The 24,811-nt window shown below is 47.8% G+C and overlaps 1 pseudogene; it reads right to left on the bottom strand.

The window, feature by feature from the left end:
* Positions 1-4,738: 4,738 nt before the first annotated feature.
* On the bottom strand, positions 4,739-23,138 carry LOC146355665 (zinc finger protein RFP-like; annotated as a pseudogene).
* Between the last annotated feature and the right edge of the window lie 1,673 nt (positions 23,139-24,811).

Here is a 24,811-nt window from a genome sequence, read left to right as displayed (position 1 = left end):
AGATTACATCAAAGAAGTGGCAAATAAAAGAAGGCAATTTATCAAAGCAAAGAATCTGGCAAAACAAATGAACTTACAATATTACTTAAAATATTCTGCTACACTTTGTATTGTGTCTGAAGATCAGATGAAGAAGTTTACGAATCATGAAATGGCGGAGGCTTGGTTGAATGTTAAATTGCATGAGAACTCTGTCACAACTCCATGAAATGGAATTTCTAAATAAGTACTGTTAACTGCTTGTGTGTAGCTTTCATGATCTAGGCTAACTCAGAAGAAATGATTTTATGCATATTTCTTTACCTTTATGAATTTTCTTTTTATTATTATTTTTCTCTCTTTCTCTTTATGTTTCTTCTTCTATTTTGTATTTTAAAATAGACAAAATATCTAGTATAAAAATATTATTGACTGTTGAAGATTCATCTTGTTTTATTATTATACAATACTATATTCTCTCTTTTTGATTACTATAATTATTATTATTACTAATATTCGGGCTTTTGGGAATGAAGAGTAGAACTGTTGCATTGATATAAAAGATTGTTTTACTATATTGTAAGATTGTATAATATAGCTTTTTAAAAAATAGAATACCATTGGAAGTTGGGAGACGTTGGAGTCTAAATTTAATTCTTCAGGGGTGGAGAGGGGGAGAGAGGGAGGGAAGGGGAAAGAACTTGTTTCTTTTTTCTTGATTTCCTTTCTTCCTCTCCTTTATTTTTCTTTTTTCCTTTCTTTCTTCTCTTTCTGTTATTATGGTGTCCTAACTAAAATATTGTATGGATGAGAATTGAAATACTGAGTAGGTTGTTGGTAATTTTGGTAGTGTTTATAAAGATAAAATAAATTAAAATATATTAAAAAAAGAAAAGAAACGGTGAGCCTGAGAACATGGTTGTTGTTGTTCAGTCGTTAAGTCGTGTCCGGCTCTTCATGACCCCATGGACCATAGCACGCCAGGCCTTTCTGTCCTCCGCTCTCTCCTGGAGCGTGCTCAACTTCATATTCATTGCATCGGTGATGCTATCTAGCCATCTCATCCTCTGCCAGCCCCTTCTCCTTTTGCTTTCAATCTTTCCCAGCATCAGGGTCTTTTCCAGTGAGTTTTCTCTTCGCATTAGGTGGCCAAAATATTTGAGCTTCAGTTTCAGTATCTGTCCTTCCAATGAGCACTCAGGGTTGATTTCCTTTCGGATGGACCGATTTGACCTCCTTGCAGTCCAGGGGACTCGTAAGAGTCTTCTCCAGCACCACAGTTCGAAAGCAGCAATTCTTCAGCGCTCAGCCCTCCTTATAGTCCAGCTCTCACAGCCAGACATTACTACTGGGAAAACCATAGCTTTGATTATGCGGACCTTTGTCGGCAAGGTGATGTCTCTGCTTCTTACTATGCTGTCTAGGTTTGCCATAGCTTTCCTCCCAAGGAGCAAGTGTCTTTTAATTTCATGGCTACAGTCACCGTCTGTGGTGATCTTGGAGCCCAAGAAAATAAAATCTATCACTGCTTCCATTTCTTCCCCTTCCATATGCCAGGAAGTGATGGGGCCAGATGCTATGATCTTCGTTTTTTGAATGTTGAGTTTCAGACCAGCTTTTGCACTCTCGTCCTTCACCCTCAACAAGAAGCTCTTTAGATCCTCTTCACTTTCTGCCATTAGGGTGGTATTGTCTGTGGATCTGAGGTTGTTGATAATTCTCCCAATAATCTTAATTCCGACCTGTGATTCATCCAACCCGGCGTTTCTCATGATGTACTCTGCATATAAGTTAAATAAGCAGGGTGACAATATGCAGCCTTGTCATACTCCTTTCCCAATTTTGAACCAATCGGTTGTTCCATGTCCAGTTCTTACTGTTGCTTCTTGACCCTCGTACAGGTTTCTCAGGAGACAGGTAAGGTGGTCTGGTACCCCCATCTCTTTCAGAATTTGCCAAAGTTTGTTGCGATCCACACAATCAAAGGCTTTAGCATAGTCAACGACGCAGAAACAGACGTTTTTCTGGAATTCTCTTGCTTTCTCCATGATCCAGCGAATGTTGGCGATTTGATCTCTAGTTCCTCTGCCTCTTTGAAATCCAGCTTGTATTTCTGGTAGTTCTCAGTTCACATAGTGCTGAAGCCTAGCTTGTAGGATTTTGAGCATCACCTTGCTGGCATGTGAAATGAGCGCAATTGTACGGTAGTTTGAACACTCTTTGGCATTGCCCTTCTTTGGAATTGGAATGTAAACTGACCTTTTCCAGTCTTGTGGCCACTGTTGAGTGTTCCAAATTTGTTGGCATATTGCGTGCAGCACTTTAACAGCATCATCTTTTAGGATTTCAAATAGCTCAGCTGGAATACTGTCATCTCCGCTAGCTTTGTTGTTAGTAATGCTTCCTAAGGCCCACTTGACTTCACTCTCTAGGATGTCCGGCTCAAGTTCAGTGACCGCACTATCATGACTATCAGGGACATTCAGATCTTTCCTGTATAGTTCTTCTGTGTATTCTTTCCACCTCTTCTGAATCTCATCTGCTTCTGTTAGGTCCCTGCCTTCTTTGTCCTTTATCATGCCCGTCTTTGCACAAAACGTTCCTTTGAGATCTCCGATTTTCTTGAAGAGATCTCTAGACTTTCCCATTCTATTGTTTTCCTCGATTTCTTTGCATTGTTCATTTAAGAAGGCTTCTTGTCTCTCCTTGCTATTCTCTGGAACTCTGCATTCAGTTGGATATATCTTCCCCTTTCTCCCTTGCTTTTCGCTTCCCTTCTTTCCTCAGCTACTTGTAAAGCCTCATCAGACAGCCACTTTGCGTTCTTGCATTTCTTTTTCTTTGGGATGGATTTCGTTGCTGCCTCCTGAACAATGTTACGGACCTCCGTCCATAGTTCCTCGGGCACTCTGTCTATCAGATGTAATCTAACCTTAAATCTATTCATCACCTCCACTGTGTATTCATAAGGGATATGATTTAGGTCTATGGTTTTAGCCTGAATGGTTTAGTGGTTTTCCCTACGTTCTTCAATTTAAGCCGAAATTTTGCAAGAAGCAGCTCATGATCTGAGCCACAGTCAGCTCCAGGACTTGTTTTTACTGACTGTATAGAGCTTCTCTATCTTTGGCTGCAAAGTACATAATCCATCTGGTTTCAATATTGACCATGTGTAGAGTTGCCTCTTGTGCTGTTGGAAGAGTGTTTGCTATGATCAGCGTGTTCTCTTGACAAAACTCTATTAGCCTTTGTCCTGCTTCATTTTGTACACCAAGGCCATGCTTGCCTGTTATCCCGGTGATTTCTTGACTTCCTACTTTGGCATTCCAATCCCCTATGATGAAAAGGACATCTTTTTTTTGGTGTTAGTTCTAGAAGGTGTTGTAGGTCTTCATAGAACCGATCAACCTCAGCTTCTTTGGCCTCAGTGGTTAGGGCATAGACTTGAATTACTGTGATGTTGAATGGTTTGCCTTGGATTCATACTGAGATCATTCTATCGTTTTTGAGATTGTACCCCAGTACTGCTTTTCCCACCCTTTTGTTGACTATGAGTGCTACTCCATTTCTTCTCAGGGATTCTTGCCCACAGTAGTAGATATAATGGTCACCTGAATTAAATTCGCCCATGCCTGTCCATTTTAGTTCACTGATTCCCAAGATGTCGATGTTCAATCTTGCCATCTCATGTTGGACCACCTCCAGCTTACCTTAATTCATTGATCTTACATTCCAGGTTCCTAAACAATATTGTTCTTTACAGCATCGGATTTTCTTTTCACCACCAGACACATCCACAGCTGAGTGTCCTTTCGGCTTTGGCCCAGCCGCTTCACTCTTTCTGGCACTACTTGGAAATACCCTCTGCTCATCCACAGTAGTATATTGGACACCTTCCGACCTGAGGGTCTCATCTTCTGGCATCATATCTTTTAGCCTTGTGATACGTTCCATGGGGTTTTCTTGGCAAGAATGCTGGAGTGGGTTGCCGTTTCCTTCTCCAGTGGACCACATTTTGTCAGAACTCTCCACCATGACCTGTCCGTCTTGGGTGGCCCTGCACGGCATAGCTTATGGCTTCACTGAGTTACACAAGCCCCTTTGCCACAACAAGGCAGTGATCCATGAAGGGGTGAGAACACGGACTTGCCAATAAATCCTGGGAAACCCAGTGTCACTGATGCCCAGTTCTCTGTGCTTTCGACGGCACCCCTTCCCCAAAAGTACTCATGAAGGCCCCAGGCTTGCTCACTGAACGGGACTTACCCATTAAATGGTTGCCCGTAAGCCTGTAAGAGGCTGGGACTAGCAGCTGATGGCAAGGGGGGCATTAACCCCGCAAACACAATCACACCATTGCACCTGATTTGCATGGCTCAGTTTATTGCAATGTATTTGGATGCCCTTTTCCCAAAATGTTCTCAAACGGTTAGAAATGTTCCAGCTCCATTGATCCTTTACGTAGCAACTACATAACGCACCATTGCAACAGAAGAAGTGGTGCAGTGCTAGTCAGGGATTCCCTTTGCCCATGGATGCCCCCTGCCCCCCAGTTCCTTGGACCTCCTCAGGGAAAGGACAGAATGCAAGCAAGAAACACGGGAGAGCTGCAGCCAAATATTGCAGCGCAAGTTCTTCTCCCCATCCCCAGTGCACCTCTTTTGGATTCAGCCAGCCAACCATGCAGACCAATTCATTCCCCCAAGTCCAGCTTTCTGTTTTGAAAAGGCAGGGTAAGTGAGGGAGGCTCTGAGCTGCCTTAAGGGGAGAGCCTGAGGGGCTCTCTGAGCACATGAAAGAAGGGCAGAAGGGTCTCTCCAGCGAATGAGACCCCAGGGAAGGCGTAGAGGAGGGTTCCTCTGTCAGCATTGTGAAAGGCCACCCGCCCCCCCTCACAGTTCAGAGACACCCGGATCCTCTTCAGTTCCCCGCTCAGGGACAGGGGAAGGTCGTAAGGCTTGTATCTAGTTTGACAATTCTGCACAGCCCAGATCCCGTCCTCAGGGCGAACATCAACCCCACCCTTCCTTCTTACAGACTTTCTGGCGACCCCCACAGCCCACCCTTCCTCACTTCCGACGATGACTTCCCAGAAATGTCTGCCTGCTGTGAATCCCTCATGTCCCAGGACAGCAGGATAGGAGCTGAATCTTTCAGGCTTGTCAGGCAGCTTTTGACTTTTGTCTCCAAATCTCACACTTTTATAATCCTCCGACAGGATGAGCCAGGGATTCGCTGTGTCTGGATCCAGAGTCACATTTGCTGTTGGGGATGGAGAGAGAGGAGAAAAGATGAGCAGAGTCCTCTGGGACAATGACGGAGGTCTCAAGTGTTCGCACCCCACAGGAATCCCAGGTTCCCGTTAAAATCAGGAAATATGGAAATAACCCAGTAGAAGAACTGACATGCTCAAGCAGAATGAATGTGCCCCAACCAATTCATCTCCTCACTTTCCCTCCCTCTTTCCTCACTGCCCACCCTCACTGACCCAACTCCCCCTCCCCTTCCCTCCCTCCTGTCTCCTTGGTAACCAGCCACACCCGTCCCACTCCGCCCCTCCCAACTGGCCCCTCCCACATAAGGTTCACGGCATGGTATTCACTCATTCAGACCTTCCGTCTCCTGCCCCTCCTGTCACTCAACCCATTTCAGAAGACGTACAAACAAGAACAGCCCCACACACTGTGCTCTTCCATGGCTCCAGATGAGACTTGTACGGCACCATCGCCTCATTCCAGGAATATTACAGGGGGTCTCGATTACTTTGTCTTCCACTTGTGAACCTTCTGAGTTTTCCAACTGCTTCTCTGTCTTTTCCTGACTGCATACATTCCATGAGACGGGACCAAGCTGGGTGGGCCCCTGGCCTGGTTAGTTATGAGGCCGCTTCCTCTGAAACGGGCCAGCCACACGTCAGCCAGGAGCTTCCTTCATTCATGCAGGGTCGCCCACTTAGGCAGAAGCATATTAGCTTGTAAAACAAATTAAAAGGATTTTTAAAAACCAGGCTGACAAGGACTTGTATTCCGTGGCTTTGAGGACCTACAGATTTTTGAGAGTGTTCATTGAGGGGGGTGGGGAATGAGAAGGAACTGGATGGGGGGTCAGACAGAATTGGCTCTCCTCGGAATGCCAGAGGCCGGGGAGAAGTCGCTATGGAGAGGGCCTTCAGGCCCTGCTTGTGGGTCTCCCAGAGGCCTCTGTTCAGATTCTGTGGTTAACAAAATGGTGGACTAGATGGACCCCTGGTCTGATCCAGAAGTGTTTCTGCAGAAGAGTCACGTGGAAAACAAATAGAATCATATCTGTAGATAGGAACTGATCTCCTCCCTCATTAGCCATATAACTGCATTCAGCCTCTTTGTACATACAACAGATTTCTGGGTTGGTCAGGCTCTTCCGTGTCTTGAAATGCTCCTCTGTGACACGTACCTCTGCCTGTGCAAGAGCGCATGGGTGGCCGGTGCGCCACACGATGGGGAACTCTGCTTTTTCAGGGTTCGTGACTGTACTGAGCCCTGCCTATGCACAGCCAGCTGTATGCATGGACACGTGTTGTTGTTGTTGTTATTATTGTTATTTCCATTTCTATACTGCCCAATAGCCAAAGCTCTCTGGGCTGTTTACAAAGATTAAAAACATTAAATATACAGTATGCAGAGATTAAAAGTAATTTACATAAAAAACGCACGAACACACAATATACACAACAGAAGTAAAAAGGTAAAGGTGCCTCCAACCAGTCGTGTCCGACTCTAGGGTGCGGTGCTCATCCCCGTTTCTAAGCCGAAGAGCCAGCGCTGTCCGAAGACGATTCCGTGGTCATGTGGCCGGCATGACTGAACACCGAGGTGCACGGAACGCTGTTACCTTTCCCACCAAAGCGGCACCTATTTATCTACTTGCAATTTCTTGCTTTCGAACTACTAGGTTGGCAGGAGCTTGGACTGAAGACGGGAGCTCACTCCGTCACGCGGCACTTGGGTCTCGAACTGCTGTCCTGCCGACCTTCTGGTCTGCAGTTCAGCATCTTAACCACTAAGTATATCTAAAACAACTGCAGACAAGCAATCTCAAAGCAAACAACCACAACCATAAGCCATTCCAGGATCGATGAAACTGAACATATGCTGCCAAATGCCTGAGAGAAGAGAAAGGTCTTAACTGGGCACCAAAAAGATAATGTCAGCTCCAGGCAGGCCTCATCGGGGATAGCATTACAAAATTGGGGGGCCACCACCGAGAAGGCCCTCGGTGAACATATGATGTGCTTTTTCTTAGTAACTAAGAAAAAGAACATCATATCCAAGAAATCTGTTAAAGTTCAATCTTTATAACATTTTAGATAAAGTCAGGGCCAGAAATATTGGAACAAGGATAACTGTTTTGGCAGTTGGCCTCTGTACACTACCACACTGAAGTTGAAAGGAAACACATCCAGATGGGAGTGAAGTCAGGACTTTCAGCTGTAAGGCAAAGGGTGTGACAAAAGTGGGGCACTAACCATTCAGAAAGTACAGCCAGTGGCATACACACACCCCCATCCTTGGTGGCTCATAAGTAATGGAACAAGCCAACATCATTTCAAACTTAAGGATCGCCTTTAATACCTGGATGAAAATCCTTTGAGGTCAATGACTGCCTGAAGTCTGGAACCCATGGACATGACCTAGTGCTGAGTTTCCTCCCTCAAGATGCTTTGCCAGGCCTTCACTGCAGCTGCCTTCAGCTGCTGCTTGTTTGTGGGTCTTTCTGCCTTCAGTCTTGTCTTCAATAAGCGAAAAGCATGCTCTATTGGGTTGAGATCAGGTGACTGACTTGGCCATTGCAGAACATCCCACTTCTTTGCCTTGAGAAACTCTTGGGTAGCTTTTGCTGTCTGTTTTGGGTCATTATCCATCTGCAATATGAAGCGGCGTCCTATCAGTTTGGCAGCATTCGGCTGGTATAGCCCTATACGCTTCAGAATTCATCCTGCTGCTTTTCTCAGCAGTCAGGTCATCAATAAACACCAGTGACTGGCTCCATTGGCAGCCATACATGCCCATGCCATAACACTGCCTCCACCAGGTTTGACAGATGATGTGGTATGCTTTGGATCATGAGCTGTTCCTTTCCTTCTCCATGCTTTTCTCTTCACATCATTCTGGTGCAAATAAACCTTGGTTTCATCAGTCCAAAGAATCTTATTCCAGAACTGGGCAGGCTTTTTTAGGTGTTTGCTGGCAAGGCTAATCTGGCCTGTCTGTTCTTGAGCGTTACCAGTGGTTTGCACCTTGTTGTGAAGCCTCTGTATTTACATTCATAAAGCCGTCTCTTGACTGTAGATGTTGACAATGACATGCCTACCTCCTCAAGAGCATTCTTGACCTGGCTAGATGTTGTGAAAGGGTTCCTCTTCACCATGAGCAGAATTCTGTGGTCATCCACTTTAGTTGTCTTCCGTGGTCTGCCAGGCCTTTCACTCTTGCTGAACTTGCCAGTTAATTCCTTCTTTTTCAGGATGTTCCAAACTGTTGTGTTGGCCACTCCCACTGTTTTTGCTGTCTCTCTGATGGGTTTATTTTGTTTCCTCAGCCTAATGATGGCCTCCTTCACTTGCACGGACACCTCTTTGGACCTCATGTTGGGAGTTCCAGTGAACAGCTACCAAATGCGACACTCGGAACCACCTCCAGGCCTTTTATCTGCTTGCTTTATCATGGGGTACCCAGGGAACAGGCCACACCTGGCCATGCAGCTGCTTGTCAGCCATTCGTTCCATTACTCATGAGCCACCAACAATGGGGGTGTGTGCATGCCACTGGCTGTCCTTCCTGAATGGTTAGTGCCCCACTTTTGTCGAACCCCTTGCATTACAGCTGAAAGTCCTGACTTCGCTCCCATCTGGGTGTGTTTCCTTTCAACTTCAATGTGATGGTGCACAGAGGCCAACTGCCAAAACAGTTATCCTTGTTCCAATATTTCTGGCCCTGACTGTAAATTATCTCGATTAAATGTCAGTGAGTCCGTAGTTAAGTCTTCATCATGCTACTTATACTTGACCTAGGTAAACGTTTTTTTAAAAAGGGGGAGATAAGAGAGGTGGTTTAAGGCAGAAGCAAAGGCAAACACCCCCCGTCTTGAGGGACTGTAGGCTGGGCGAAGAGAGGAGGGGCCTCGTCACAACCCTCTTGCCATCACCCTCTGTCTGTGGATTCACTGTACATCTGAAGAGGCCAAACATCGCTGTAGAGCTGCTGATTACTCACAGTAATCCTATTTTGGGCACTGTCCTATGGATTGTGCCTTCAGTCGTAAGCCCTCAAACCTGGAGGCTTGCGATCATCCAATGCAGGGTGGGAGCAGCAGCAGAGGTGACCTTTGCTTCCCTGCCCTCCGATCTTTCCTTTTTTCACCAGCAGGGCTTTTCAGGGGACACTTCAGAGGAGCAGAGAAGGAGGATGGAGGTTGCTCAGGGTAAATGCCCCCTTTTACCCTTCTCCAAGGGTGGTATGGCTCTTTCCAGGCCAGCTGGGAGGGGGAGGGATCTCCGATTCCCCTCCAAGGTCGGAGCATTGTCTCCGCCCCTGGAGCAGAGAATCCAAAGTATCCGAAGGCCCCTCAAATGCTGCCTAGGGGCCATGGGATTGCTCCCTTGAGGCTGCGAAGTGTAAAGGACAGAACTGTTTAACCCCAATGAAAAGCAAGCAAGCAAAATGTCAGGAGTCCACATTCCTCCTGTGCACTTGGTCCCCATTGTAAATTTACCTTTCTTCAGGTGTAGTCCAGGCAGCAGGGCATCTGGGGAAGAGAAATTATATCAACATTAAGAAGCACACTATGAATCAAGGAGAAACAAACACATCTGGCAGACAGGGAATTATAACTTTAACTTGCTTGCAAATTACAGCACAGTCCTATGCATGTTTACTCAGTGACCGTGTTCGCACAATCCCAGGCAGCACCCATGGGTGCTAGGTTGCCAGTTCAAGCCCTCGGTCACAGCTACTTGTGTTGTCCAAACCAGATGGGGGTGGCTTGTTGGGGATGATAGCAAACCACCCCACAACACTGGAGCAGAGTCCCTGGTTAGTTATTTGGAGGGTTCCGGGGACTAGGTAGGGAGTCAGGAGTAATACACTGGTAGGAACCGAGAGAAGAGAGCTTATGCTGAGGCCTTTGGGGGCTCTCCATGTAGCGAGGGCAGCAAACATGTGGTCCCAGGTAGCCTCCCATCCATGCGCTCTCCAATTTCACTTCCCAGTTAACTGCAAAAGACAAAAACCTCTGAAGATGAGGTGAGCAGCTAAAAGGAGGCCAAAGGGAGAGTCCAGAAGTCAAGTCTGAAGAATTAGCTGAAACAGAAGTGCTGGGAATTGAAATTTTAGGGCAAATGGACAAATTTAAAATTAACAAGTCACTGGATCCAGAAGGTAGACTATACACTAGAGCAGAGCTTTCCAAACTGTGTGCCACGGCACATTAAGAGTGTCAGCGGCAGTGTGTAGGTGTGTCGCGCGAAATGCAGAAAATTGTGCGGAAGGGCACCGCGGAGCTCCCTTACTCGCGTTTGCTTCCCTTGGCGCCTCCCCTGGAACTTCCTAAAGCAGCTAATGTTAAAGCAGCTAAGCCTTAGCTGCTTTAACATTAGCTGCTTTAGGATTGTGTGGCATCTTGACATAGAGCGCACGTGACTGGCGGTGTTGGAGCAGTATGGCGAGGTAGAAGCGCGGGGCGAAGAGAGGGGAGGGGAGGCGCCGCCCTGGGAGCAGAGCTTGGCCGGTGCCGGTGTGGAGAAGTGGCAGCAGCCACCAGCCCTGCGAGATTTCGAGCGCACCCTTTGCGGACTTAATTGTGGATTAACCACCCACCCGCAGTGTACCACCGGAGAGTGCTGGAACTCTCTGCATTATCTGCATTGCAAATATTTACAGCAATATAGCCTTGTAGTGAGACATACATATTTACACCATTTTTGTTGGACTTTTGCTTCTCTACTTCATGTGTTTTTGCAGCTGAGCTCCTACCTGGGCCTATGTGTCCTAATATGTATTGTAAATACTTTAGTTAATTTTGTTTATTTTTCAAATTTTCTTGCACATATTTACATACTGTTACTAATAAATGACAACAATGTATGTTATTATCTTACAAATCATATATTTTAAAAAATATAAATGAAAGGTTTTCATATGTTCTATCCCCACACATTTTGTTATTACAATTTATGTATGTTTTAATTTATGTAAAACAAAATAAAATAAATGTTGATGTTATATGGAACTTGTCACTAAAATTGGTGTTTATACTGGAGATTAAGAATATAGGCCACATAACACCAATATTTATAAAGGATTGCCAATGGTTCATTGACAACTCTCCCAGGTAAATTGGTGGAAAGCTTTATTAAAGTGGGGATAGTTAAACATATAGAAGAACAAACCTTGCTGAGCAAAAATCAGCATGGCTTACACACAGGGAAGTCCTGCCTCATCCACCTTTTGAAAGTAAGGGTGCCATCCCCTGGGCGGTAGACACTCTCTAGACAGCCATTGGATTTTTCGGTTTATGGGAACCGAGCTCGGAGTCAGCACTCCAAGGTCACTTCCCACCAATCCAACTCCCCGCCCCCTCCCCAGCCGCCCTGTAGGCAGCACGGTTCATCCCTGGCTCTGCGCGCAGGAGGATTGCGCCTTTTTGGAAATTAAGAAGCATGCCCAGGATCACATCCTTATCTCTCATGTGGGCCTGATCCAGACATTGGCTCCCTGTCCCATCTGCCTGCCACCTTGGGCAGCGAGAGAAACAGAACACCACCAGCAGGGCAGGAATGCCTGCAAGGCCCTGTTCAGGAGCTGGCACAGGGTGACAAGCAGCCCTTCCATCTCGCAGGAAGTCAAAGAGCACTTGGGTGACTGTGATGGTTGCAGCACTCTAGCTGGGAGACGCGGGTGGGAGGCGGAAGAGGAGATGGGCCAGGCCTTTGCTGGACTGCTGAGAGAGGCGGAGCAGGGGGAGGAATTGGCTGCTTATGGACCCCTCCCCCTCCATTTCTGAAGCCAAAGGAAGGACAAAGCAGGAGGGCCAAAGGAGGAGCCAAAGGCAGAACCAGGACAGAGGATGTATTTAATCCTCCCTGCTATTGCTGAAACAGCCCTTGGGCACCACAGAGTATGTATAGTTGTCATCCGATATGAGGACAGGGCCTCATATAGTCATAGCTATTTAAAGCAGGGGTGCAGAACCTCCCACCTGTGGGCGCAATCTGACCCATGGGGCACCCCAGTTTGGCCCAGGCAGCCTCTTTGGGTTCCTCCAAGGGATGGGACTTAGTCTCCAGGCCCCTCCCCCTGGGGGAATCCCCTCGGAGGGCATCCCTACTGCTGTCTCTGACTCACCCATGCTGGATAGAGAGTGAGCGCTCTTCCCCACCTGAGAAGGATGTCTCAGATTGGAGAGGCAGCAGGACTCACACACTTGGGGAAGTGGGGCTGCTTGCCCTGGTGGGGGCAAGTCCCAATGCCTCCCGCCTTTCCTCCCCACTGCTATCTCTGACTGGAGAGAGCAGTGGGGGGCGGGGACACACACAAGATAACAGAGAGAGCAGTGGGGATGCACAGCAGCCTGGGCGTTCAGACTCATCCAGGTTGGGAAGAGAGCAAAAACTGGTCCACACACGTGGGCTAGTTCCGATGCCCAACGCAAATCCCTGTGCAGATGAGTAAGTCCCAGTGCCCAGGCTGCCCTGCATCAGATCAGAGGGAAGATGTGACATCATCCAGCCCGTGGGCGGGGGGGGGGAGGCACTCTGGCCTCCACCCCAAAATAGTGCTGCCACCCTGTTTTAAAGAAAAGGTGATGGAGAGGAATAAACGGACAGTTGTCACAGTGGAGATGAGTAGTGGGGTCCCCAAAAGGGACTCATTACTCATCTCTTTCTTGCGGTTTAGATTCACGCGTGGGTGATATGGAGTCAAGAATGAGCAGCCAAGTTTGTGGGTGATACCAAATGATTCGTGTGTGTGTGTGTGTGTGTGTGAAAAACTAAAGCAGGACTTGAGAACCTCCCCCCACTCCCCGCACGACCTCTCCAGACTGGGTGGATGGGCAATAAAATGCAGAGGAGCTTTTCCTGGAGGAAAAGGAAATGGTGGCCAGGCTGCCCAAATGGAAGCTTTGCTGCTGTTACCACCATTTGGAGCAACAACAAAACAAAATAAAATAAGATAATGCCCAGCATATACTCCTTGCAGCCATGCGTCATTACCTTTGAATTGCTTCATGACTCCTTCCAGAAAAAGATTTATCTCACAGAAGTCCCAGACTCTCCACTTCAGCTCTGGAGGGAAAGCCACTGGATTCTCAAATGTCTCCTTCTCGCTTCTGGTGGAGAAAAAAGGCGAGTCAGGGGAGACATGAGAGAGGTGTACAAAATTATGCATGGTATAGAGAATGTGGAGAGGGAGGCATTTTTCTCCCTCTCTCATAACACTAGAACTTGGGATCATCCCATGAAGCTGATTGATGGGGGATTCAGGACAGATAAAGGGAAGGGCTTCTTCACACAGCGCATAGTCAAACTTTGGGAGTTGCTACCACAAGGTGCAGTGATGGCCACTGTACCATAGGCCTGCTGCACTTATGTCTGCATCTGCATTGTTAGGTGTGCCCCAGGCGGGGCTAGTGTTCGGGAGGGAGAGGAAGGCGGGCGGGGCTTCCGAGGTTGTGCAGGTTGTGTGTGTGTGAGGATCCCGAGCTTATGAAAGGAAGGAGCTGACAGCCGGAGGTCGGACAGGGCCTCAGGGATTGAGGAAGCCAGACGGAGTGAGTGGGGTTTGGGGAATAGGGTTTAGAAGGGGTAGAGTAGGGAGGGAGGCTAGGACCAAGCATAGACTGATTAGTAATGATATATAACTGCTTTGGGTTACGTGAAATTTTATTTATTTGTTTTTAACTACAAAATCCCAGGTGCTGGTCTGTCTTATTGCACCAGCATTAGAAAAACGTATTTCCTCATTCCTTCTACTGTACTGGGGAGAAGGAACCAATTAGACATATTGAGTGTCTCTTTCACCCAGAGGGGGCTGAAGCTGTGTGTGTCAGTGAGGACAACTGACCCAGCGGAGGGAGGCGTCCTGAGGGGGTTTTCATCAGGTGGAGGCTGGAGAAGGTTGAACCCAGGGTAGGAGCGTCACAGCCTCCAATTTGGATGGCTTCAAAAGGGGGCCAGACAAATGCCTGGAGGAGAAGGCTATCAATGGCTGCTAGTCCAGATGGCTCTGTGCTGTCTCCAGTACCAGAGGCAGTGAGGCCATGTACATCAGTTGCTGGGGAACATGGGTGGGAGGGTGCTGTTGCACTGATACCCGGCTTCTGGGTTTCCCGTCAACAGCTGGTTGGCCACTGTGTGAACAGAATGCTGGACTAGATGGACCCTTGGTCTGATCCAGCAGGGCTCTTATGTTCTTAAAAATAAAGGTAACCAATCTAATATTTCCAATGGGAGGAAACTGAGTGACCAGCTACTTCCTTGAGTGACCAGCAGTGGTTTCTAAGAATGTATTAGAACTTTTTACTTTTAAAATGTTTTAATTGTTGTAACATAGTGTTTTATTCTTTTATTATAGCTGTTCACTGCTCCAAAATCTTCTGATATGGAGTGGTATATAAATATTGTAAATAAAAATAAATAAATAAATAAATAAATAAATAAATAAATAACTATGAAAACTGCAGAAAGCTTACAGCAGTGGTGAGAAACCTTTGTGTGTGGGGCGGGGGGGAGGTGAGGCCACAATTGCCCCCACAGAAACCTTGGGCAGCTACAGAAGTGGGTGTGGCTGGGGGTGGGAGGGCAGAGGGGGTGTTTTGTTTGTGTGCAGTTAGGGGTAGGGTGAATGGGTTGGGTTTTGCCTGTGTTTTTTTTGGGGGGGGCATGTGAGTTTTCCCTGTAATGGTGTTTTGGTGGGATGTTTGTGTGCTGTTTTTGTATGCATGCATTTGGGATGGGATGTCTGTTTTGCAGGCAGGGAAGAGCCTTCCAGCATGTGTGATGGAGAGGAGGAAGAAAAGGAAGTTGAACAGCAGGTCCCCGTTTTTACCTGTGACATGTTGCAGACCTCTGTTCTCTGCCCAGGAGCCTGGTGGGCCCTGTCCTTCCCATGCCATCCAGACCCTTCCCAGCATCATGGAAAGGCGTGGGATCCACTTACCTCTGCAAGGTGCTTCTGACGTCCTAGAGGGGAAAAGGGAGAAAGAAGAGGGAGCTCGGTGCCTGCCAGACCCCACTCTACGCAGATGCCCTCTGGCCCTCTCATGTTCACCTGGTGATGCTTCCGCACAGCACCCTCCACTCAAGCACTGGAGAAAATGGATATAACTTCCCACGGTGGGGATAAAAGAGGCCTTGGCCAAAGTCTCAGGATTTCGCAAGGGAGAGGAGTTGAGGTGTATATTAAGGGATATGTATTTGTAGGGCTGGCTAAAGAGGGCTACCTGTTCTTTTCTTTGTGTGGACTCATTTCTCTGTGCACAGAGGAATGCCAGCAGTGGAAATGCTTCCAGCCTTGGCCTGGTACGTAAGAGCAGCCCTCCTGGGTCTCTGCAGGGGCCGTCTAGTCCAGCATCCTGTCCCTAGCAATGGCTAAACAGATGTCTCTGGAAAGCCCATGAGCAGGGCATGGACAGTTCTTCACCGGGAGTCATTTGGATGAAATGCATTAGCAGAGAGGTGAGATTCCATCCACACTAGACAGAAACCTCCGATTCTATGCAAGGATATATGCACAGGCCTGTTCATCTTGGATGTTCCTAGTGATGTCTCAAGTGCTTGTTTCATGCTTTGCACCTGACTGTCTTCCCTCTGTCCGGTCCATAGACTGGAGTCCATGGACCAGCCTTCTTGCCAGACCCGGCTCGGCCCCAGTTGAGCCACCCTTTGGATTCTTGGGTGTCTTGGAAATGGTGCCCTTGTGCGCATCGCTGTCCATCATGGAGGCACGTCTCAACAAGGCCCAGCTGCACCCCCTTTTTCTCGGCTCCAATACTGCACATTTTTCTTTCGCCAATTTGTGCAATTTAATACCCGCACACCTTCTCCGGGACATGGAATCATGCGGTGTGCATGGCTGCTGGTCTTAGAGTGCACGCACAAAATACTTGGGGGTGGCTTGGTCTTGATCTTGAATGGGCAATTAACAAAAGGCATATCATACATGTGCGCAGGCCACACACAGATAGACAAATGGAGCGTGCATGATGAGCGCCTGCACTTCAAAAAATTTTCACACTGCTGTCCATGAAAGCAGGGAGTTTGAAGAACCATGAAGATGTACGATGGGGTGGGTGCTGCTGCTATACGAAGGGCTTCCCCCACCCCTCATTCACCACTGCTGTCCCCCTCTGCCCTCTCTTGTGTTTCTCTGACACAGACACTATCGGGGGAAAATGTCCTGCTCGCCTGCCTGCTGTCAATACATGCCCCACTACTCAATACCTCGGTCAGAGAGTATCGTCATCTTTATGTGTTTTACCTCAGCTCTAACCAGATCAAAACTGTATGTCATCATGTTCCTGTATGTGACGGAGCTGGTTGTCAGCACTGTTACAGAATTTGCTCCTCTAGACACATGTACAAGCTTGGGTGTATTATTTGAATACGCATTCCTTTTTAAAGCACCTTTTAATGTTGGCAATAGGGCGTGTCGAGCAAACGGTGAGCCAGTGACTCTCCCAGACACTGGCTTCTTCAAATAATGGAGATTTTCTCAAATCAGAAGAATTTCAAAGAGAATCTCATCAATTGGGGAAATTAGATAGTACAGCATTGTTCATAAACATGCAAAATCAAAACGATCCATTAAGCGAACAGGAGTTCCTAACGCTGCTGGCCTAACGCTGCTGGGAGAGGAAAAGAAAGGTTTGGGGTGAGCTTTCCAAATTTGGGAGGAAAGAAAGGTTTCAAAAGGGGCTTGCCCTAGTGCAGGGTGGTGTGGTCGGGCTAATCCCAAGATATTGTCAGAACACACACACACACATAACAGACAAAGAGTGTGAAGGGTAGGAAGCCACTCCCTGTACAAGAACCTCCGAAAATAGGGTAGAATTTCAAAGATACCTCTCCCTGGGTCTCTGTGACCCATTCCTGAAGCTGACATTGGGGGCGCTGTGGTGTTACAAGTCTGTCTATAATGAGTCTATGGTTGTGGTTATGAATTCCTGTAATGGGGTGGATTTGCACATGTGAGCTGATGGGCTGAGAGAGTGAAGGGGAGGTGAAGTGTGTGTGGTATATAAAGCTTTGTTAGATAGTGAGTAATAAGATCAGAGCTAGGATTTGTGAGAGGCAGGATTTTAGGATTGAGAGCTGATTGGGAGAGAGACGTCTGTGGTGATTTGGGATGTGATTGTTTGAGAGCGTGATTTAGAGAACAGTTCACGAGAGAACCTATATTAAGAGAACCCTTAAGAGTTACCTGTTTATTATTCGACCACGTATTGCTGTAATCAATCAAGCTTTCCCTGTTTATAAATCCTACGCCTTCTGCTTTTGGCTACGTGAGAGGGAGGTCATAAAGGGAACAGCACAAGGTTATAGAGAAAAGTCTGTGTGTTTCCTCACAGCACGAGGATAGAGTAAAGGGTTGGGCCTCAGCCTTAAAGGTCCTGGGGGCAGTGAAACTCAGCGTGTGAGAGAGAAGGTGGTTCCTGGTGGGGGTGAGAAAGGCCTCGGAGAAGGGGAATTCTCACCAAGGAGAAGCCAACTCACCAACGCCTGAGTCTCAGCAGGCGCAAGAAAAATGTGTCTGTTTAAATGGGGGTTTGCAAAGGATCTCTGCTTATGGCAAGGCGAGAGCCTGAGTGGCCACACTCGGATGGGACTGGGCAAAACATGGCAGAGCAGTGAGAGAATCATGCCTCTTGGCAGTTCTCTCTGGACTTGCCCACAGGACTCCGGAGTTTGTCCTCCGAGACTTGGGTGGAACTCCTGCTGATTGTGGGATGGCCAGGAGACCGACGTGTTTCTACACTGTGCTCTCAGGATGGTCCTGGTCCCACAGCTGTGAATGGAACTGAGCTAGAGAGTCGGCGCACCGAGGACTCAGATCAGGCAGCCTTTAGACTGTTTGAACAAAAGTGTCACGCCTAGTATGACAAAAACACGAGGACCCAAGGAAGGCTTCTCCAATTGTCACAATAGCCGTTTCAGGACGTGAGCAATAGGCGAGAACTACTCTGTGGCCAGAACCATTATTTACACAACAGGTGTGGGATGAGCAGTGTAACCCGGTATCCCTTTTGCATGGATGTATGCCTGAGTGCACACTTTCAGACATGGGCTCTCATCACATCTGGCATTTTATCCCATTACAAACTGGTCCTTTTGACTTTGGATCCTTTCCGGGATTTACACTGGCCCTGTATACAGGCATCCCTCATAGTGCGTCCCTCCGCCCTATACCTTTTCATGGCAGGGCGGAGCTGCACGGAAAAATCAGGACAGAAGGGGGCTGCTGGCCCCATACCCCCTCCCCTGATCATTGATTCCTGTAACATGATTGATGGCTCCACCCTGTCCCTACACAGAAGGAGGGAAGTCGGAAGCCCTGGGCTGGATTTGGAGCCTCAGTGAAGATAACTGCAGATTTTTGAAGTGGTTTTCAAGGAGGGGAAGATGCCAAAGGATTAAGTTTGGGGAGACAAAGATCATGCCAGATGGAATGATGGATGTGCATCACCTACAGAGGCATGCTTTGAGTGCCAGCCTGGCTTTCAGAATGGCAGGTTTCTCCAGAGCTTTCCAAAGCAGGAATGAATCCTCCCTTTCCATATCAAAAATAGCAGAATATTGGGGTGTCTGGAAACAGCAGAAACATTCAGAAACTCCAGGTTTTACACCTGGATGCTAACTTAATCATGCTTTGGGGACCTCACTTTGGGGTGGTGCATGCATAAATAATTAGATTAACCTTTCCCTGTCCTGGATGTGCTACATATTTGCAATTTTGATTTGCTCAGGAATGCCAGATCTGACTTTGCGTTCCTGACTTGCAACACCATAAAGCAAGGTCACTTTGCTGTCAATTTTCCCAACTTTCTGTGGCAAGAATTCTCTTACAGGACCACCTCACAGTTGCCACCTGTTTAGGGGGTGTGCAGAGCCTGCCTTGGGCGCCTTCCCTCTGTGGATGAAGGAGGCGTGAAAGCTTTGAAGTCCGCTTTCGCCTTGAAGAGGTCCCTGGGCTGTGCCTAGGGACGGGCGGATTCCCTACCTTCCAGTCCCGGCTGCATTTAGGTTGAACTAAGGGATTTATGGCCACAAGTGGTGTCCACTACGCCACTTGAGGCTGTATTCATTCCTCACAGAGGTACGGTAATGGCGGCTGCCATTACCATATCGCCAGCAATACGGAGCCAGCATGCGGCTCCATGGAATTGCTACAGAGAGGAGCCGGCTCCCTAGCATTCCGGAGGGAGGTGGAGGTAAGTGATCCTTTCTGCCGCTGACTCCGGAAGCTGTAGTCTTTTGAATCCGGCCTCACTGGGGTCCACGGCAGAATTCTCCGCCATCCCTAGCTGTGCCTGTCACCATCTTACCTGCAGGAGTTCACTCGCAGGCTGCTGACACTTTGCCTCCATCTCCCAGATGAGAGTTTCAAGAGAGGAGAGTTCTTCAGAGAGTCTGGCCTGGTGATCCTCCCTGTTCCTTGCAATCTCCTTCTCCACCTCTTCCATCTGGGCCAGCAAAAGCTTCTCTTGTTCTTTCAGAAAGTGGCGTAGTTGTCTGAACTCAGCCACCATCTTTTTCCTCTCTGCTTTTGTTTGCTTCTGGAAGAAATGGATGGAAAGGGGAGAAACGGGGGCCAGGGTCAGAAATAGGGCCCCTCTTCACAGCATCCAGAGGCTTAAAAGAGTTTTATAGGAAAGGTACTTGTTGGTTTTCACAGATATGAAATCAACATCCAGTAGAGAAAGAGTTTCCTAAAGATGTAGAAGGCCCCACTCTCAGAATGGCCTTTCTTTCACCATTGCTACGGGAGGTCCGTCCATCCCAAATAATAGCTGTTTTGAACAGCCAGGCTGCCTTGGGGCTTTGGATTCCTCTGCATTTTACATTATATTTTACACCTATTGGTTGAAGCACTTGTCCCCTTCCTAGTAATACTGATACTTACAAGCAGGCCTTCATTTTCCTTTTCTGTGACTGCTTTAAATGCCAGAATTCTTTCTCTCTCTTTCCTCAGAATCTCCAGACGAGGATGGATCAGATCCTAAAGCAAAAACAATAGTTCACATTTGGTGTGTGTGTGTGTGTGTGTGGCTGAACAATATGCTTGTTACCTGCCATCCTTTTTTTACCTGGGGTGGTGGTGGTGGTGCTCTCAGGTTATTTCTCTCTCCCCCCCCCTCCCTTCCTTCCTTTCTTTCTTTCTTTCTTTCTTTCTTTCTTTCATTTCAATACCACCCAATAGCTGAAGCTCTATCCCATTGTACCCTACGAATAAGTTACCTTATTCGTAGGGTATAATGGAGTCTGGGGCTGTCTTTATATGGGGCATTTATAGTGCACTCGTGGTTGGTCACTCAAGGAAGTTTGAGGGTCATTTACATGAAACTCTAGGGTACATCCAACTGTTTTTGATCATTATCCCGCAAAATAATAATAAAAAAACACCCTGAGATTATCTTGTTTGCATGTAAATCCGTTATAATGGCTGTGCGTAAATGTGCATTTCCCACTATACCCGCAGCCTGGGAAGAAGAAGCCATGGGGCAGGGCAGGAGAATCAGAACTGCCCTCCCCCACATCCTCCAGTGCCTCTGCCTGTTGACCTGGGCTGGGAGGAGAGTTTTCTGGGCCAGGCTAGGAGAGCCTCAAAGCGAGCGGGAGCTGGGTGGGGAAGGAAGAAGAAGACGGCGACCCCTATGTAAACAGCTGACAGCAACTAAGCCACACTCACACCCACACCCCTGCGCTGCTTTGCAGAGAGAGTGCGCAGGTGAGTGAGCGAGCAATGCTTGAATCCCTTGGGAGACCCACTGATTCACTGCTTGCTCTCCTCCCTGAGGCTGCAGAGAACTTGCCTGGGTAAAGAGCAGCAAATTGCGAAATCCTAAGCCTCATGTGGTTTAGCATGGACTGAGATGGGATGGGGGGGGCACATCACCACCTGTCAGAACTGATGCAGTTAACTGCTTTCGGAGAGTACTTTGAATTTGAAAAAGAAAATGTTTTTTCTGTCACTATTTCAAGGCCTGCCCTAGAGCTGAAATGGCAAGGGAGCATATTCCTCCGAAGCTTTTCCTGCAAGGAGCACCAGGCCAGACTCAACAGACTGACTGGAAGTCTGCCAAGGCAGCTGTCGCCACAGCGCAAACATGGCAGAGAGGGCAGGAACCTCTCAGGCGGGCAGAAGCCCTGGGGAGGGTCCCAGCTCCTGCAGCCCAGCTCAGATGATGCTTCCCAGCGACAGAGCTTCCCTTCGTCCTGAGATGGATGAGGCTGTGCAGGATATCTGGGAAGATCTTGCAAGCGTGGGGCAGGGGGGATAATAAGCAAAGGGCCTGCAGCTCCTCCCCGTCAAGCTCTTGAGAGCTCGGAAAGTTCAGGGTCTCCTTCTCCTCATTAAAAACAAACCCAAAGTACTGAGTCCTAGTGAGCATTTGCAATGCATGAGCTTAAAGCACACTTAAATGTTTCACGTCCCATTGGTTTTGCAGCTGGAATATCCAGAGCACAGAGGGAGAGACTGAAGACACACACACACACACCACCACCACCACCACCACCATCACCTATGGCAGTACGGCCCAGTGGTTGAAGGTAATCCTGCACTCTATTTAACAATGATAGAGACAGAGAGATAGATTTACTTTTGAGTCTTTCTATATTGGCCATATACAACTGAAAGTTATAGAATCATATCTCATTGTAATGGGCTTTGGCTATATAGAATGAATATTACAGTGCACACTGTACAAAGTTTGCTGCTGGAGGCCTGAAACGTTGTGGCAGAGTGAGAGAGCAGGACGTGTGAGGGATAAGCTGCTGCAGGCGATCGGAGAGCAGGGAGGGAGCTTACTTCCACCGTCTTGCCCCCGCTGCCCTAGGATCAGCAAGGCTGCCAGGCTGCCTTCATTTGGCGGGAGGGGGCGGAAGAGGATATGCTGGTGACTCTCGGGGCGGGGGGGGGGGATCAGTGTTGAATTGGAGGCCCGCGTGTGATCTGGGAGGGCGGGAGGCCAGTTCTTTCCTCTCCACACCATGCCTCATTTCATGCACCTCTGCCATGTCTCCCCTTCCTTGCCTTTTTTTTCTCATTGAAACAATCCCAAACATTGTAACCTTTCCTCACAGGGGAGTTGCTCCAACCCCTGTGTCATTTTGGTTGCTCTTCTTCATACATATACATATACATATATATATATATATATATATATATATATATAACTTAACCCATATTTGGTATAGAGTGCAGAAGGGAGAGAAAGAGTTAAACTCCCCCCCCCCCTCACACACACACCCTCCACCACCCTGAGTCTTCTCAGGCTTCCCATGGCTGCTATTTACTTAGCAAAAACACCCACGTTAATTGCATTCATGTTGTGAAGCACCCAGAGAGCTTCTACATGTAATAAATAATAAAAGTTTTCACCCGAATACAGTCATATTGGAGTGAATTTTCAGAGAACTTCCTGAGAGGAGCCCACAGCTATCCCCGCTCCAATTCAAGTTCTGCATTGTCTTCCTGCCTTGTACTCCCGGGAAGCCTCCTCCAGAGGAACCACCTTGTGACCTCTGTGCTCCTTGGCTCTGTCACACACCACGCAGATGGGGGATTCGTGGTCTTGGCAGAAGAGCTGCAGGGGCTCCTGGTGCCGCTCGCAGACTCGCCCCTCCCCGCCTGGCCCTTTGGCCCCCTGACCCCTGGGTTTCTTGGCAATTTCGACAACGTTGGCCAGCCGCCGATTTGGCAGGAGGCTCCTCCTCTGGAAGGTTCCTCCGCACTGAGGGCAGGAAGCCTCAGTGTCCGACTCCCCCAGCACTGGGCCGGGCAGGCTCTGCAGAAATTGTGACCACACTCTGCAGTGATCACGGGGTCCCTGAAATACTCCAGGCAGACGGGGCAAGTGGCTTCCTCGCAGAGGCCCTGGACGGGGCTCCCAGCAGCAGCCATGGCTGCTTCACATAGAAGGACACAGCAGTGGAGCCAGTTTCACTTTCGTCTCAGGCACTGGGTGTTTCCCTTCCTGTGCATGACTCGAACTAGAACTCACCAGCCACTGAAAGAGACACAGTGAGCTGGAGGAAGCGTCTCTTTATAAAGACAGTTCATTTGCCAAAGAATGGGCCTGAATTTAGGGGAGGAAAGGCCACATTTCGATACGCTGAATGTTTTATTAACACATTCCAGGGTGGACTGAAGAAGAGGGGGAAGAACGGAGAAGAGGATGGGGGAGTCCTGTTTCTCCAGTGGTTTCTGTTCTGCTGGCAGAACAGCTAAGCTGGAACCAGGCCCTTGAGTGCTTTGGCAGAGAGGCAGCATGTTAATATAGCAAATAAATGAATGAATCCTGCTTAGCTTCACATCAGGAACAGTGACTGTCTCATGAATGGCAATGAGAGTATTTTTTCCCAACACAGAGATACAGACCAGGAAGCTCCTGCATGTGGCTTCAGAGAGGATGACCACCGCAATGCGTTTGCGAGAAAACCAAAACCCCAAGTAAATGCTCGAACTTCCATTTGCTTCCAAAAAATTGAAACTAAATTGTCCTTTTTAAAAATTGTTAAACTTTCCCGGTTATGAATGCTATTCGACGTCGAAGTTAATGCTTAACACCAAGAACAGGACTGTAATTTAAGGTGTTATGTGTTTTTAAAGACCCTTCAAAAATGTTGAAAATACAACTTGGAATAACATTAAATCGATCTTTTACCCAAGTTCAGACTGTACGATCCCATTTCAGGAAACTGCCCCATTAGGACAAAACTTCCCGGAAGCAATTTTGCACGAAATGAGTTCTCCGAGGAACAGTGCTGCCACCTTGTGACTAGTTGAGGTAATGACTGGGATTTGTCCTGCTCACGGAACAGCAGCAGCTGATGTGGAAATGGGTCAAACGTGCCCCTCGCGCACAGTGCTGAGTCTGACAGCAGCAGGCTTTTAAACTGGGAGGCCTTCCAAACCCGCCTCCAGCCTGGCTGGTGCAAAGAACAGCCCATGTTTCGTTTCTTTATTTGAAGTATATTTATTCTGCTTTTCAGCCGGAAAGGATTAGAACAAAAGAACATATGGAAAGTCACACTGATTTGTCTATGGCACAAAGGCCGTTACAAAGTACAAACTATCTACGTAACAGCCTCTACTCTTACTGAAACCTTGAACAGAGGAAATTCATATAGGAGGCATTCATGCAGACACCTTAGCAATGGGGAGGACCAACAGTTCCTTCAAGAACGTATTCTGTAGAATCTCAGCCGCTGAGATTAGTCCCTGCCCCCATATCTCCACCCCACATAGAAGACTGGGGAGTCCTTTAGCTATATTTAGCTTCCGAACGGGGGCTACCAGGGAGCCACCTTCATATCTCCCAAAAGATAGAATTGCTTTTGCTGTTCTCCTGGCTGAAAGGTTTGGGGCCTCCACATGAAATTTCCAGCTGCCAGTATAAGAGAAATGTACCCCCCAATATTTGAAGCCGGGACATTGTTCACTCAGATGTCTGACGAAGCACTATCTATGAAGTCATTTTCAAACTGTACAATTCAGTTTCAGTAAACTGCCCGCGGCAAAGACAATTATTTTAGGGATGTTGGAGAATTTCGCCACGGACTCCAGTCTGTGGA

The sequence above is a fragment of the Heloderma suspectum genome, chromosome 2 (genome assembly GCF_057233095.1).
Source record: "Heloderma suspectum isolate Gila_16-S chromosome 2, 16-S_ref, whole genome shotgun sequence".
NCBI classification, from domain to species: domain Eukaryota; kingdom Metazoa; phylum Chordata; class Lepidosauria; order Squamata; family Helodermatidae; genus Heloderma; species Heloderma suspectum.
This window is presented reverse-complemented; position numbering and strand designations above follow the sequence as displayed.